Consider the following 16,257-nt stretch of genomic DNA (forward strand, 5'->3'; position numbering starts at 1 on the left):
AAACAGCCTTCCAGGTCACTGAAAGTGCAACAAATCTTAAAATTATTCATTGAGATCTTTTAAAATTGTGTGAGATTTTTAGTTAAGAATCAAGAAAAGGTTTATCAATACTTATATGAGGTAGATTAATGATATGTCATTATTACTATTGTCATGCCTTTGGAAAATTTCATTTAGGTTCCATATATTTTAAGCATATTCTCTAAAAAATAAGAATCATAGAGGAGAATGTAGGTTTGTTCAAGTCATTTGGCAAGTATTTATCAGAGGCCTGCTATCACTCAGGTTGAATATTTTGCTAATGCCTAATTTTCCAGATGCTTAAGCATTGATTTTTTAAAATTGAGATATAATTCACACACCATAAAACTGTCTTAAACTATACAATTCGGTGGTTTTTGTATATTCACAAGGCTGCACAGTCAGCACCACCATCTAATTCCAGAACATCTTCATCACCCCCAAATGAAACTCTCCCCACTTATCTCCCCATCCCGCCCAATGCCTGGCAACCACCAGTCTACCTTTCATGTCAACGAATTTGCCTATTCTGAACATTTCATCTAAATGGAATCATACAATATGTGGCCTTTTGTGTCTGGCTTCTTTCACTGAATACTGTTTTCAAGGTTCATCCACATCATAGGAAGTATCCGTACTTAGTTCCTTTTTATGGTCCAATAATATTTTATTATATAGATATACCACACTGTGTTTTTATCCATTTATCAGTTGATAGACACTTGGGTTGTTCCCACTTTTTTGGCTATAATGAATAACGCTGCTATGAACATTCATGTACAATTTCTTTGTAGAAACATATGTTTTCAGTTCTCTTGGACATATACCTAGGAATAGAATTGCTGGGTCATACGGTAACTCTATGCTTAACTTTGTAAGGAACTACTAAACTGTTTTCCAAATTTTTGTCCATTTTTCATTCCCTCCAGCAGTGTATGAGGGTTTCAATTTCTCCATACTCATATATACTCAACAATACTTGCTTTTATCCATCTTTTTTATTATAAACATCTTAATGGGTGTGAAGCGGTACTGATTTGCACTTCCCTAGTGACTAATGATGTTGAGCAAATGCTTAAATTTTCATTGCTTAAAATATAAATATGCATGTTCATAGGTACACGTAACCATACAGAAAAACATGTCCCTTCTCCCAACCTCCCCCCACGCCATCCCCCTCCAAGAAATAGTTTAACAAGCGCTTCAGAAAGAAAGATGAAACCATGAAGAAATCACCCTGGTTAAACTGCCAGGATTTTAGCACTACCATCCCCCTGCACTGTGATGGGTTAAAAGTGAATGTGAATGCACTTCAGTAGCAGGGGCAGGGCTTAGGCCAACACATTTGACTCTAAACCCTGTAAAATCTTTTTGAAAGACGCAGAGGGTTAGTATGACTTATCACTTCAAACAAAGCAAAAAAGCTATGGAAAAAGCAGACTGGATATGCTAAACATGAAAACTTTTTAAATTACAAGAGCTGAACAACAAATTAGAGCGTCATAAATACCACATTGACTTGGGCAAAATATTCACAAAACAACTAGATGCATTTTTTTCTCTCTCTTACTGTTTTAGTACAGTCTATCTTCTTTAGGGATGAAATGAACTGGATCATTTCTTCTCACTCCCGTAACTCTCTCAGGAATCTTTTCATTCATGGCTTTTTTAATCCAAACATAAGAGACTGTTTTCCCCACCTGTTACTATAGGGCCAATAGATGAGAACGTTTTAGTCTAGCACAATAATAAAATCCTTTGTTCTTCCAATAACATATCTTAGCATAATTTTATTTTTCCTAAAAGGCATTAGCTTCCTTAGGCCTCAAGAAAACCCAATTACAAAATGCAGATTTTCAAGATATTTTTGAAAATAAGAAAATGGTATGGTATAATATGTATTTGCATTTAGTGGAAAACAAGAATTTATTAACTGAATGCTAGTGAAGTAATCTGTTCCTCTTTTCAAATATATGAATGCATTTCAAAGAGCCTACATAGCTTCAATGTGATCACAGTCGTTAAATGCAATACATAGTTATATCAATAACGTGAATTATACTTTTAAAACTTAGTATTTAAATATTAAATGTAATAGCAGATGGTCTGGCTTCACACCACTGCACCCTGTTCAATTCACCGGAATGCATCATCTACCTGAGTTGATCAGTAAATGGGGAGCTCTGGGGGCGCAGTATGAAATCTGTGTCAGAGCACCATCATCATTTAGTGACAAGTTGCACATAAATGACAAATTTTTTCTGGCCATTGAAATCTGTTACATGGCTTCATGAGTTACATTAATGATAAAAATCAAAGAGAATCAGCGTAGGATTCTTTTTTCTTATTTCACATTAAAGGCAGAGAGATACAAAGAAATGAGGTCAATCGAATGAAAACTGACTTCATGAATAAAAAATGAAAACTGGAATCAAATTATATTAAGAAGCTAATGGGAATCTAGTCCTCATGAATATTGTGACACTCAGTAATTACATTCCAGTATCTATTCACGGAAATATCTACAACTTGGACTCTGTTCCAGAAGAAATTGGGAATTGAGAGCACTTCCCCCTTTTGAAGGCTGCTGAGATCTCCATTTATACGATGGTTCTCCAACCTCACAGATGTCATCATCATAACCATATAAGAAATTGTCTTACCCAGCTGGAGACAACCACTAAATTCTCTCTCAAAGACCAATGGGCTAAATCTTTCTGATTTTAAGCCACCAGACCTAGCTTAAACACACAAGACCTAGCTTTTAACACACAGGAGCTCCTCCTTCCCTTTTTCCCCTCATATACCATCTCTCAAAATGAAAACAAATACAAAATTTCCCATACCTTTGTGGAACAATGTCCAACTGTCTTTTACAAGGCTTGTCTTAAGTATCAATGCCATCCACGTGGAAGGCAAAAGACCTGACCTCTAGGGAGTTAGGATTTAAGACCACCAAAACAACCTAAGAAGTTAAAGAATGTTCCAGAGAAGTAAGCAGTCATCAATAAGGTCACATGTTATGTGGTGACAGACCTAACCAAAGGTCAGACCCTTATCACCTGACACATTTCCCCCAATCTTACTTATATAACACCTGACTTGGTTTGCTTAAAATCCAATCTCATCATGTTATCCCCACCCTCAATCCACCGTGCTTTCTTACCTAGATCAGCCTTCTGTACTTCATCGTTGTAAGACTGAACAGTATCACAGTTAACAGAACAGACTTCGAAGCCTAATGGCTTGGGTTCAAATCCTGGCTCAACTGCTTGGAATTGTATGACCTTGGGCAATTTCTTAATCAATGTAAGCTTACCTAAGTTTCCCCACTTATAAAACAGACACTAACAATACTAAGACCTGCCTCATAGAGTTGTTGATGAGTTAGTATATGTAAAACACATAGAAAAATGCCTGAAACATAATAAGGACTTTATAGGTATTAACTGATATAAAGTCATCATCTAATCAACTTCAAGCATTTCAGCCTATACTTTAGTCTTGTAATATTTATATACCTTTCCCAATAATAACTAATATTTATACAATTATTTATAGTTTACAAAGTAGTTAAGTATACTTGCTTCATTTCACTTAATTCTCACAATCTGGTGAAGACAAAGTTAGTTCCATGTCACCTACTAGCTGATCTACCCAGCACTTACCAAACAAATCACTTTACTGTCCTTTTAGCCACTCTGAAGCCTGCTCTGTAGAACTGTCCAGGTAAGAAGGAGCTCAGTGAAGACTTGAGACTTTCTGGGGATGTTAAATTTCTCTGTCCAAGGTGCTAAATAAGTGTGGCTATCTCCACAGATGGGCAGTCCCGTGGGGCTCTCTCACCACCAGAGGTCACCAAAGTGAATTTCACATGCATCCCATAGCTTTTATTTTAAGCCTGACCATTCCAAACATAAGTGCCCAATTTAATGGAAATCCTTTCAGCAATTTTGGCATGAAACCGCCAAAGACAGATAGAAATTCCATTTCTTTCTGATATAAAGAACCCAAGGTGACAATATGCTCTTAAACTGGACTATCAGGACTCAAATGCAGCTCTTCCCACCAGACGGTGCTGCTTCTCTAGCAAGCCCTTCAGCCTTCTGCCTCTCACAAATGCAAGCCTTGCTGCTACTGTCTATACCATTTTTTTTTTTTTTTTTTTTTTTTGCGGTACGTGGGCCTCTCGCTGTTGTGGCCTCTCCCGCCACGGAGCACAGGCTCTGGACGCGCAGGCCCAGCGGCCATGGCCCACGGGCTCAGCCGCTCCGCGGCATGCGGGATCTCCCCGGACCAGGGCGCGAACCCGTGTCCCCTGCATCGGCAGGCGGTCTCTCAACCACTGTGCCACCAGGGAAGCCCCTATCTATACCTTTGAGAGGCCTCCATGGCCCTGCCTGTCCATCATTCAAGAAGCAAACGTCCACACTTCCACAGCACATAACAAATTCCTTGATTGTCTATAAGGGGTTAAATAAAAATCTTTTGAAATTCTAGGCTGTGATCTAGAGGCAGACCAGGAAATAGTTCAAACTTCTGCTTCACAGCCAATCCTTTTTAACTCAGTAGAAACCCTTAAACAAGGTATCACCTAGTTTTCTTTCACATAACTGCTTCTTGGTGGGTAAACTCAAGTTTAAGAGAATTTTTTTAAGTACTAAGAAAAGACTAAAACAATGTTTCATTTTTAGTTCAACTTCTACTTATATGGTGTAAAATTTAATTAGAACTATTTTAAGTAATAACATGAGAAAAAAAGTGATTAAAAGGGTGATGATTTCAACACTTTTCATGTAGAAAGGCTTCCTTCTATGAAAAATAAGATCTTACCAAAGAGAGAAGGTAGAGCCACACATTTTAAGTCAGGTATTGCTTTGGGCAATAATGAGAGCCACTAAGATGCATGCGTTATCAAGTGAGCCATCTCTATGGGGGACAGGCTTAATCTCACTGGGAACTCTAGGAGCCAGACTAGATATGCCTCAGTATTAACTGCCAAAGGGCTAGGGGTCTGCCTTAACTCCCTGTCACCTGTGACTTGCTACAGCAGGAAAAGTGGGCATCAGGGGGTCAGAGAAAACACTCAGGTGAAGAACCGCAGGGGCTGGAGGCTGGGAGTCCACCAGGGCACACTAAGGGCGTGAGGATGCGGGCAGGGTCCTGACAGCACCGCCAGCGACATACCCCCTCCTCGTCCTCCCAACCCATTTACCTTCTCCCCAACCTTCAAAGCCCAGCTCTAGACTTGCATCCTTAATGTCGGGCTCCCTGACCACGTCACTGCTCACCGACCTCCACAATGCCTTCCACATGTACTGTCCACCAGTGCCAACAGGCTGTCACCAGAGGCCTTTTATCATCTCTACCAAACTGTGTTTCCCGGGTACCTTGGGGTTTGAGAGCACATACTCTGGAGTCTAAACTGGTCCCAATGACTGGCTTTAGCATTAAGAGCTGTGTTAACTTGTGCAAGTCACTTAACCTAAGCCTCAGTTTCCTGCTATGAAAATGGAATAGTAATAATAGTTAAATCTGATCCTAGAATTCTTGTAAGGATTAAATGACTGAAAACACCAAGTGAACGGCTTCCCTAGTGGCGCAGTGGTTAGGAATCAACCTGCCAATGTAGGGGACACGGGTTCGAGCCCTGGTCCGGGAAGATCCCACGTGCCGTGGAGCAACTAGGCCTGTGCGCCACAACTACTGAGCCTGTGCTCTAGAGCCTGCGAGCCACAGCTACTGAAGCCCGCGTGCCTAGAGCCCGTGCTCCGCAACAAGAGAAGCCACGGCAATGAGAAGTCCGTGCACCACAACAAAGAGTAGCCCCTACTCGCTGCAACTAGAGGAAGCCCACACGCAGCAACGAAGACCCAACACAGCCAAAAAATAAATAAATAAATTTAAAACAAACAAACAAACAGAAAACACCAAGTGCTTAGAATAATGCCAAGCACACAGTAAACATATTAAATCTCAGCTATTGTTTTAATGAAACAGAAATACCCATTTGCTACTGATTTCAAGTTTTCCTCAATACTGGTGAAATAAAAAAGTCAAATCATTGGCTAAAGTTACACACTTATATAGTACTAATTCATCTTTGGTAGTACTGTTCTCAAACTTTACACGTGTGCCATTACCTGACAAAGTTAATTCATATATTGGGACCCACAAAATGAAGGCCGTCCCAGTGGTCCAGCCCATGTCACAAGTCTAACCTTAAGTCAGCCTGCCTTTATGGGAACTGCCTCACTGTGCAGGAAACCTAATGCCAATCACCATCCTCCAGGTCAGCTTACCCTGGAAAGGAGGCCCTGCTGGCCTCAAAAGGAAACCCCCCCACCCCCTAGCCAACCACATCCTGTTTTTTTCGTTGACTTTTCTAACATTCTTTAAAACTCACTCTGGCCCAAAATCCCCTGGGAAGAATGCTCCACTGTTTGTGAGGCGCTCTACTCCCCCAATCTATGGACTGCTTTCCTTTGAATAAATGATATCAAACTCATTACTAAATCGTTTTAGTTTTGTCATCTGGCATATCCCATTCAACCCTCTGAACTCTATGAGGCAGGTATTATTTCCTCATTTTACAGATGAGTGGGGATTTTAACCAAGATAATCTGGCTCCAGAGTCCTTGTTCTTAAAATGAAGTTGTGCGTCAGGTCTGTCTGCAGACAAGCTGCGAGTTTTCAACTCTCAAGACAGCCTACACTCATACTCCAGCAGTTTGTCAAAACTACTGTTAAAGTGTTCCAACGAGTTACTGCCATCAGTGGTTCAGTTCCAGCTAAGCTGATTGTAGGGCAGCAGAATGTGCAACACCAAATATGCCACTTGGCATAAGGATTATCTTGAGCTGAATGCAATTAAGAAAAAGCAGATACAACTAAAGCTCTCTGCTTCCCCCCATCTGCTTAAAAGCAGGACATGAATTTGTGAAGGTGTCCCCCCCCCCCACCAGGTATGACAAAAGTTAATCACCAGAGACAACCTTACAACTGGCTCCAAAAAAATCTACACAACAAACTTTACTAACTAGCCCTAATCTTCCATTAGTTCCCCCACCTATTTGCCTTCCTACCATTTGCTGCCCTAGAAACTCAAAGTCCTTTTCCTTTGCCTTGTCACTTCTCTAAAAATGTATTGTTCGGGCTTCCCTGGTGGTGCAGTGGTTAAGAATCTGCCTGCCAATGCAGGGGACACGGGCTCGAGCCCTGGTCCAGGAATAGCCCACATGCCGTGGAGCAGCTAAGCCCATGCACCACAACTACTGAGTCTGCGCTCTAGAGCACGTGCTCTAGAGCCCACAAGCCACAACTACTGAGACTGTGTGCCACAAATGCTGAAGCCTGTGCGCCTAGAGCCTGTGCTCCGAAACGAGAAGCCACCGCAATGAGAAGCCTGCGCACTGCAATGAAGAGCAGCCCCCGCTCACCACAACTAGAGAAAGCCTGCGTGCAGCAATGAAGACCCAACACAGCCCGAAAAAAAAAAAAAGTATTGTTCTTTTGTTAAGATGCTATATAAGCCCAAGTTCTAACCATCTCTTTGAGTTACTCATCACTGGGCACTGCCACTGTGTGCACGATCTTGGGCTGTGATTCTCAAAATGAGCTTGTATCTCCAGATTTGGGCGTGATAGTTTGCCCTGTGACCTCAATTCTCTGACGGATCTAAGAAAAGTCACTGATTTTCAGTCTGTTCAGGGTTTTTCTTGTTGTGAGGACAGGGGTGATGACCTCCAAGCTCTTTACATGTCAGAGGTGAAACAGGAAGTCACTCCTATGGTCTTTTAATAAGAGATATGACACTTCAACCACCAGAAGAATTAGGAAAGACATTATTTGAGCATAAAGAATTGTCTTTCCTAAGAAAGTGCAGTTGGTGACTTCCATTAAACACACCAAAATGTATATGCATTTTGAAATATTTCAAATGTAGAAAATCTCAGAACATAAAACTTTTACTCTACCAAATGTAATTGTTTCTTGATACAACTTAACTTGTAGATCTATATTTAAGAGAGTAGTACAAAGCAATGTTCAAATACCCAGCTTCTTTTGGTAACTGGTATCATGGTCATAGCTTTAAAAACAACAACAAAAATCTGTTTTTAAAATCAAATTAAAAACGAAAAAAGTAACAATAATCCAAACGTCACTTTTCTCATCTGGGGATATACTCTATACAAATAGAGAAGCTGAGGAACAGAAGCCCCTGTGCCTTCTCTGACTTCTTCCCCCCAGGACCAGGCATCTGCCTGGCAAGAACTCTGGAAAGAAAGGGATGTGGCGGGGGGATGTGAAGTGTTCCCTGCTTGGCATGCTTTCACCCCCAGGCCCTATCCTGCAAAGTAAGGTTTAATCTGAGAAGGAAGCCACAGAGAGGCAAAAACATCTTCTCTACCTTTTAAGAATGACGGGTATAAAGGAACGCTTTCCCAGCTGTTAGCCCTGTGCTTTGCCAAATCTCCAAATGTTGCATGGCCAGACTACGCCACTTCGCCTTTGAGGAACGACTTTTGCAGAGATGCACCTTCATATTAGGCCTTGACATAGGTCTCACTCGCCCAAGGGACAGCCACAGAGTAATCACTTTCACATTGCTGTAAAACACTGTTCCGACTTTACTGTTCCTTGTGCAAAATCCCAGCAGCGCTAGAAAAACTTAATTTCACCTAATAAACACGCATGCTTTCTTCTGTTGAGAGCTACTCAGCCATCTGGTTGCTAATTTTTCCCCCTTTACTACTAACTTCTGTCTTAAGTCATTTCTAGAACCTACACTACCTGGAAATGGGCAAATAATGTACAAATATGTGCCAATATAAAAAAGGTTAAGTTAATTCAATTCAGAGAATACCTCAGAGAAGCTTCCTCACCTGCACCAGACTTTGAAAGAAAGTGATTAAAAGGAGGAAACGTATTTTAAAGAGAGGAAATAGCATGCATGTGCTGCTAGCACAGAGACAGGAAATATGTGAAATATGCTTAGGGAAGTTTAAGTTCATTAGGCCGATCAGTTCTGCTATAGTGCTTGTTTTGAAACAAGCAAATTTGTTCAAATGCAATCAATATATATCAAGGAACAATTGGAGCACGATGCAAATTTTGCATCTGATTGTGCACAATTTCATCAGCACAAGCCCCAGGTGAAGGCAGGAAACTGCACCCGGCTGAAGTAAGCTACCTCAGTTTGCTGAGTATTTTATGAGTTCCACCCATCCACATCTGCAATTATGACTTGACATCCAATCCGGATAACCCTTCTTCCACCACTTGACAATAATTCACAAGCTGCAATCCTTCTGACAATCGCTTCTGAAAGCAAAGGTCAGGACTTTTTGAAGGTAGAGTGCCATCTTTCTATGTACTTCTGCGTTTCTTAATCATTTAACAGGTGTAAAACCGTGCTACCATTTTATTAGGTTTCTATCTTTTCTTTTGTAACGTGCCACTGACAACCTTTTTGAGTGTTTTGCTCCTAACACCCTTTGCACCATAGCTCTATGGTTTTTATTGCGTGATTTCGCATAGTATGGTGGTTTTAGGAATGCCTATGTCCCTTCTGGCAGAGCTGACTCTTCCTCTAGTCTAAAGCATGTGGGAGGGAGGACAGCCTGCACCCAGGGACTGCTGCTCATTAGCCATTGTTATCCCACATCCACTTTGTGCTTTATTCCTACCATCCCATTCTTTAACCAAAATCACCCAAGTTAGAGGCTCTCATCACTCAAATATTTAAACACCACATTCTCTGAACTTTCTTAGGTAAATTAGAATAAAAGGGAAAAATTCTCCTTCAACCTAGCAAATATGCCCACTATTTTTCCCTTTATGTCTTCTCTCCCAAAAGTTGTTTTACCTTCCTTCACATGGAATTTAAAACCAAGGTTCATTTAATTTTGGCATTTGTTTACTTGACTTTATGTCCTAAATGTGCCAAGGTTTCGTGTCTGATTATAGTTATTCAAGGACACAGACAACATTTGTGTTTGGTCAGATGCTTTTAGTAAGAGATATCAGTACGATATTCAGTTCGAGTGTAACAATTTCAGCAGAGAAGTAAGGGAAGAGTGAAGTAAGAACCCAAGATCAGATGCTCTGACAACACATGAAGCTCAAAAAACCAACTGCATTTACATACATTGTGCATGTTTCACTTCTAGACAGCATACAAGGTCAAACCGCTGTCAGTTACAATAAGCTTCCAAACTTCTGGTCAATTACCTGGTTAATAACAAAAGACAAGGCTATGACATCATTACAGTTGTAATTAATTTACACAGATCAGCCTCCTGTTAATCAAATACATCTTTAAAAGCATTTAATTATTTTTCACCTAGAAAGCAACACTTAGCTTTGTTAAATGAAAAGCAACCTGGCTGAATTCAACATGAGAAGCTGTCAGACTGCTTTAAGGCATAAATGACAAAAGGCTTCACAGGGCACACTGTGCAATATAGGAGCTATTGCCATACTCACAGCAAACAGAAGCACAAGATGATGGATAACACAACACATCTGAACAGTTTCCAAACATAAAGAAGTTGTCAGGGAACTTGGGGTAAACAGACAGATTCTGGAAAAAGAAACATCACAGTGCTTTTTGTCAGAATGATACACAGGGCTAGCAATATTAACGTTTGCAGTAGAGGTCAGTAATTAAGGTCATGGACTTTGGTAAGAGCTCCACAATACGCCAGCCATGTGACCTTAGGAAAGTTATTTAACTACTGGTTCCTCACCTGTACAAGGAGATAATGCAGCCATATTCGGTGTTGTGAGGATTAAATGAGATTATATATATAAAATCATAAATTGGGAAATGATACTGTTTTTAATGCATATCAACACATAAAATAAGGCTTAAGATTAAAAATTTTAAATAGCTTTAAAGTGTCTTTATAACTTAGTAACCAATTAGCATTTTTCTGGGCTATGATCCTACATTTTTAAACTGCATCATGTGATTCAATTACACATACATTTTAAAAAAACAGTATGATGGGGTGTGTGGAAGGCACAAGAAAATAGAAACGATTTTTTTTAACTAAGATAAATTTTGTAATAAAATCTCAAATCAGAGTTTTTGTCAACATTATCTTTAAATTACCATTACATTTGAGAATTTAATGAGCCTCCATTTTAGGACTAAAAAAAACTCTATATGTCAGATGGCAAAATTTTTTATTTTTCCCTCCTTTTTAAAGGGTTATAGTCTTAACAGAAATGATTAGATTATCTTTATACGTGAAAAATGGAATGCTGGATTTTGTATATAATCTTGACTTTTGCTCCACAGTGAGGTGAATTAGTGCCAACTCCAATTCTGATCCATCACCGCTTATGATTTCCAATATCAATCATAAGCTGGTTCCCTCTCTCACGGGCTACAAGTTTTAGTTTAACGAGGGCTCATTAAAGTTCTCCAACTGACAGCCCTGCAGACGTAGGTCCTTAAACCAGGAGACGTACAGGGAGCAGCAATGCCAGCATCCCACCATCACTCCCTTCAAGAAGATTTAAGTAATTCTATTCTGAGGTTCGCTCCACACCAGATTTCTTTGTTTGTCTACCTAAAGTCAATGAAAAAGTGATAGCCATAACCCCATTTAGACTAACTCATGTAAGAAATGTTAGTGAACTATTTACGTAACTGAAATCCTCCCAACACAAGAACTGGCCAAGAGGGGAGAAGCATGCCAGGCGACAGAGCTGTGCACGTTCCACAAGCACACAGGACGTCCACTAATTACCAGGTGGTGGGGACGGCTTGGGCTTTGTTTCCTTTCTTTTTCTCTGCCCGGCATTAACACCTCATTCTTTCAGTAACAGGTAAGAGACGCCTCTCACCCCCATTGGATGTGGTCCTGGGCGGGGGGAATCAGAAATCCAGGATGCCTTTCCTACACTGATTCAAGGGTAACAGTGACCAAGAATGGAATAATAACTCTCTTCCTGGAATCTAACACTTTTGCAGAGACACTAAGACCAACAAATTCTGGATCTGATACTCAGAACATTAACTTAAAGAATTTTCCAGATCTATCAAAGTCTACCCAAGCCTCAAGAGCTCATCTGGCTGCAGTCCTGTGGTTTGGTTTTTCTGTAGATTTTCTGAGCTCATCCATATACTTCCAATAAACCTCTTGTTCTTGAATAAGTTATCTGGATAACTTAGTTAACTTAATTTCTGTTGTTTGTAGTCAAATAACCCCACACAGATACTAGGGAATTTGCCAAGGGCTGGCAGCAGATCCTAGTTTATTTCAAGCATCATCAACTCTCATTTTTCAGAGTACATACAACACTCTAGCTAACAGGAGAACCAAAACGTGGAGGGTATACAAACAGCATCTCAAAGGTCTGCCACAGGCTAAACATCTAGAAAGCAAAAAGGTCCCTTATTAATACAAAATTAACATTCCTTGGAAAGAGAAAGAGGAAGCCCTGAATAATTCCATGTGAAGGAACTTCTACTACATGGGCAGCACACACAATATTTATTCCTACATCTGTTCAAGCTCAGCATCACAACTGACTCATTAAAATACACATCCTTGAAAATTTCTGGTATCTGTAATATAAAAAACACAGCAAAATTTCTTTAACAGTGTTGCTCAAGGGACTTTCAAGGGGAAAAATTCCAAAATTAGAAGTGGCTGCCAACACACACACACCCTTATATATTATTTATATAAAACTGAAGTCATTGTAATATGTATCTAAATTTCATTCATACTATCCTGATATTGTGACTTTGGATTAAAAATGCATAAGCAAGTGAACACTGTGGAGAAACAGCTGTTGGTGTAATGACAACATTCCTGGATCTGAAGCTAGATATGGGGTCAAGTCTGGATGCCATCACTTACTAGCACGTGGCCTTGGGCAAATCACATAATCAGTCCTGCTGAGCTTCGGTTTCCTTATCCATGGATGATGAAAACTCCACTTACTTCCTGGAGTCATCAGGAAGAAGAAATGAAACAGCATATTATGTAAAAGCACACAGCACATCCCCCAAGTTTGTTTTCCATTCTCCCTTCCTCTCCATAAACTAATGAGCCTTTTGCCCCTATGGAACTAGACTTTATTGCTTTATAATTATGATGCTCATGTAACAATGTCCAAGAAACGAGATGGTAAATAATACCAACATGCAAACCTGAATGTACGCATTGTTAGTTGGCTACCAGCTAGATCCCAAAGGGCTCTTGCACACTATCTATTGCTTCCCAGAAATTTGATACATTATCTCTTCTGAATGCAGCCAGAATTATCCACGGGCTTTGAAATATCACCATCATGATGTTGCAGAGAGCAGCTGGTTGATTGAAAGTGACTCCCCCTCCCCCATGCTCCAGCTGTCACCAGGAAACCCTCCTCAATGTGTGAAAAAGGACAATGTGATATTACTACTATCGCTATTAAAAACAATCTAGCAAATACTTAGCATTTGAAATTGTTTTTCTTATGAAAGCTCACTATTAACTAAAAATTAACTCTTTAAGAAAAACCCTTTACCATATAAATGCAAACCAGCTGCTTTCATACAACAAAATACTAAAGGACAGTAAACACAAGTAATATATTTCCATTGACTCCTTGTTTCTTTTTCCGTGAGTCATTTGTAATGCTAAACAACAGCCAGTTAAAATATTAAAGTTTTAACCGTGGTAACAGCTGTCACAGCTTAGAGGGATTTAAAAACAAACAAAACTGGGCTTCCCTGGTAGTGCAGCAGTTGAGAATCCGCCTGCCAGTGCAGGGGACACGGGTTCGTGCCCCGGGTCGGGAAGATCCCACATGCCGTGGAGCGGCTGGGCCTGTGAGCCATGGCTGCTGAGCCTGCGGGCCTGGAGCCCGTGCCCCGCAACGGGAGAAGCCACAACAGTGAGAGGCCCGCGTACCGCAAAAACTTAGATGATTTCTCAAAAAATGTGCATAGATTCCTCCCTATTTTTATATAATATGGGTCGGATTGAAGGCTGGATTTTTTTTTTTAAATGATCTCACTTCTCTACATGAGAAACTATACATATGTCTGACATTGCTGATAACCCTGGGAGTTGTCTTCAGAACAAGTTTGTGGATCCCACTCAGGAATTCTCAACACCTGACTTTTTAGGTACAGCTCATCTCCTGAGGATTTCTACCCCACAGATGGTTTCACACCCTGTCACACGGACTCCTTGAAGTGTCACTGCAGGAGGCTCCCAGCAGGCAGGTCCTATGCCCTTCAACCCCTCTTCTCTTAAAACCTCTCAGTTCCTGAGCTTTACAGGTAAGATGCTGCTAAAGAGGGTCCCCTGCTAAAAAATCTGAGGCCCCCTGCTTAGATGACTAGAGCTACAGCATAAAAGGCCATCTATCTTTCTAAGGCATTTCTATCTTTGTAATGGTTTTTAAAAAGAATTTTTACATACACATGCATTTACCTAATTTTACTTAAATGTATAGATTATTTGTCCCTACCTCCATATTATAATACATTGCCAAGTAAACGAAATTATGACCTAGTATGACACCTTTCAAGTCGTTTCCATGCTCACATATTCATATGCACTATATACAGAAATATGAGATTTTTTGATCATTTTTTAAAATGGAACATAAAACTCTTCACTTTCCAATCATTAAGCATCCATATTGAAAAATAATGATTTCAGAGCTATAATAGCATTTTCTTATTCTTTGGTGCATGTCTTCAGTGAAGCCTCATCTCCTATAACAAAGTGCCCCCTTCTGTGGCTGACTGTCCCCATTAACTAACTGTAGATACTTAAACAGTAATCACCCGCTGACCTTGACCTTCCAGTAAACACTCAAAACAATTTATGAAAGTTGCTCTGTTATGCTGACAGAACTGAAAATGGTGCCTTTCTACCAGGTTTAGAGTTTTAACTTTCTCCAAAGTGTTTGCTTTCTCTCATTCACAATACTGTGAAAGCTCTTCAGCATTTTGCTTAAAAAGAAAAGCAGCGCAATCAAGTAATTAATAAAATTACCTCATTTATAAAAATATTACGAGGAAATGAATGAGATCAAGCTAGGTTTGAGGTAATAACTACCTTTTCTCCCCTGTACAACATGCACCAGTTACTGAGCCTCTCGGCGTTAACAGACATGCTTTCCACTTGATTTCATTTTATTCACTGTCCTGAGGTGGTCACACACCACGAGTCCTACTCTATAGGAAAGGAGATTCAGGCTGGGAGGATGTAACTTGTCTACTGGACACAATCAGTATGTAGCAGAGGTGGGGTTCAAAGCAGGGTGTGCCTGACCCAAAACCACCGCTAAAGATCAGCCTCTCTGACACAGTGAACAAGAAAAATGGGGCCTTTGAAAAGTGAATACTTCATGATGGGACAGTGTTAATTTAGCATTAACAAAATTATTTATAGGGTATAAATATCTAAACTGACTCACAGTTATCTGAAAACTCACCCACAATACCCAGGAGCCACGCTGTGGCCTCGGGAGCAGTGGACTCTAATCAAAGTGACCTGTTGTTTCGGCCATGGTGCTACAGACTCTTCTCAACATCACAATGAGTCTAGGCTTTAGGTCAGCTGCTTCAAATCCCGAATATTTCTCTTTATCCCCCCAACACCAACCCCCTGAAAAGGGGAAGGAAAAAGCTGTAACACTGCAGCTGACATTCTGTAAAAACAGCAGATGGAGGGCACATCTAACTTAATTCCTGTGATGCTTCCAGAAAACACAGGTAAGTAGATATGATGAGAACTTCTTTGCTATCGTGGAGCTGTACGACACATGGGGAAAAAAGGACAGAAACATCTTCAGTTTTGTCTCTCGTTTCCATGTCACTGCTCTATAATACTTCTCAACTCTAAGGCTAAGGCTGATCTCCGATCAGTTATCCACTCTACTTTCTTTACCAAATTCTGGGTCAAAAGAAGGCACAATGAAGCTGAAAAAACCAAAAGGCCAAAGAATTAAAAACTGCTCTTTAACACAATTACTAATGCAGTTCTTAAAAATACTACAGCATTGGTATTAACTGAATATCCTACATTCGACAGCCTCAATCGTATACAATATAATGAGAATCCATAAAAATAAACTGCCCTCTAAGCAGCAGAAGAGGCACAATATTTGTGCACTACAACCCACATCTAAATCAAGGAAGAATCCTTTCAGCACAGTCTATGTACTTATTTTAGACAGTTCTAACAAGTTCCTTAATAACATCTCATCTTT

At 40.2% G+C, this 16,257-nt stretch overlaps 1 protein-coding gene across 9 annotated transcripts in view; it reads right to left on the minus strand.

The window, feature by feature from the left end:
- RHBDD1 (rhomboid domain containing 1) overlaps positions 1-16,257 on the minus strand; it is a 112,155-nt gene that overhangs the window by 94,621 nt on the left and 1,277 nt on the right. For 5 of the 9 annotated variants that reach the window (XM_027119809.1, XM_027119770.1, XM_027119800.1 and 2 more), the window contains exon 2: positions 12,903-12,989. The exons of the other annotated variants lie outside the window; for them this stretch is intronic. The gene's annotated coding sequence lies outside the window, so the exon portion shown is untranslated. The remainder of the gene's footprint in view (positions 1-12,902; positions 12,990-16,257) is intronic. 9 annotated transcript variants of the gene reach the window in all.

Source organism: Aethalodelphis obliquidens, unplaced genomic scaffold (assembly GCF_003676395.1).
Source record: "Aethalodelphis obliquidens isolate GAN/ISIS:26980383/991018 unplaced genomic scaffold, ASM367639v1 scaffold2, whole genome shotgun sequence".
Lineage (NCBI taxonomy): Eukaryota > Metazoa > Chordata > Mammalia > Artiodactyla > Delphinidae > Aethalodelphis > Aethalodelphis obliquidens.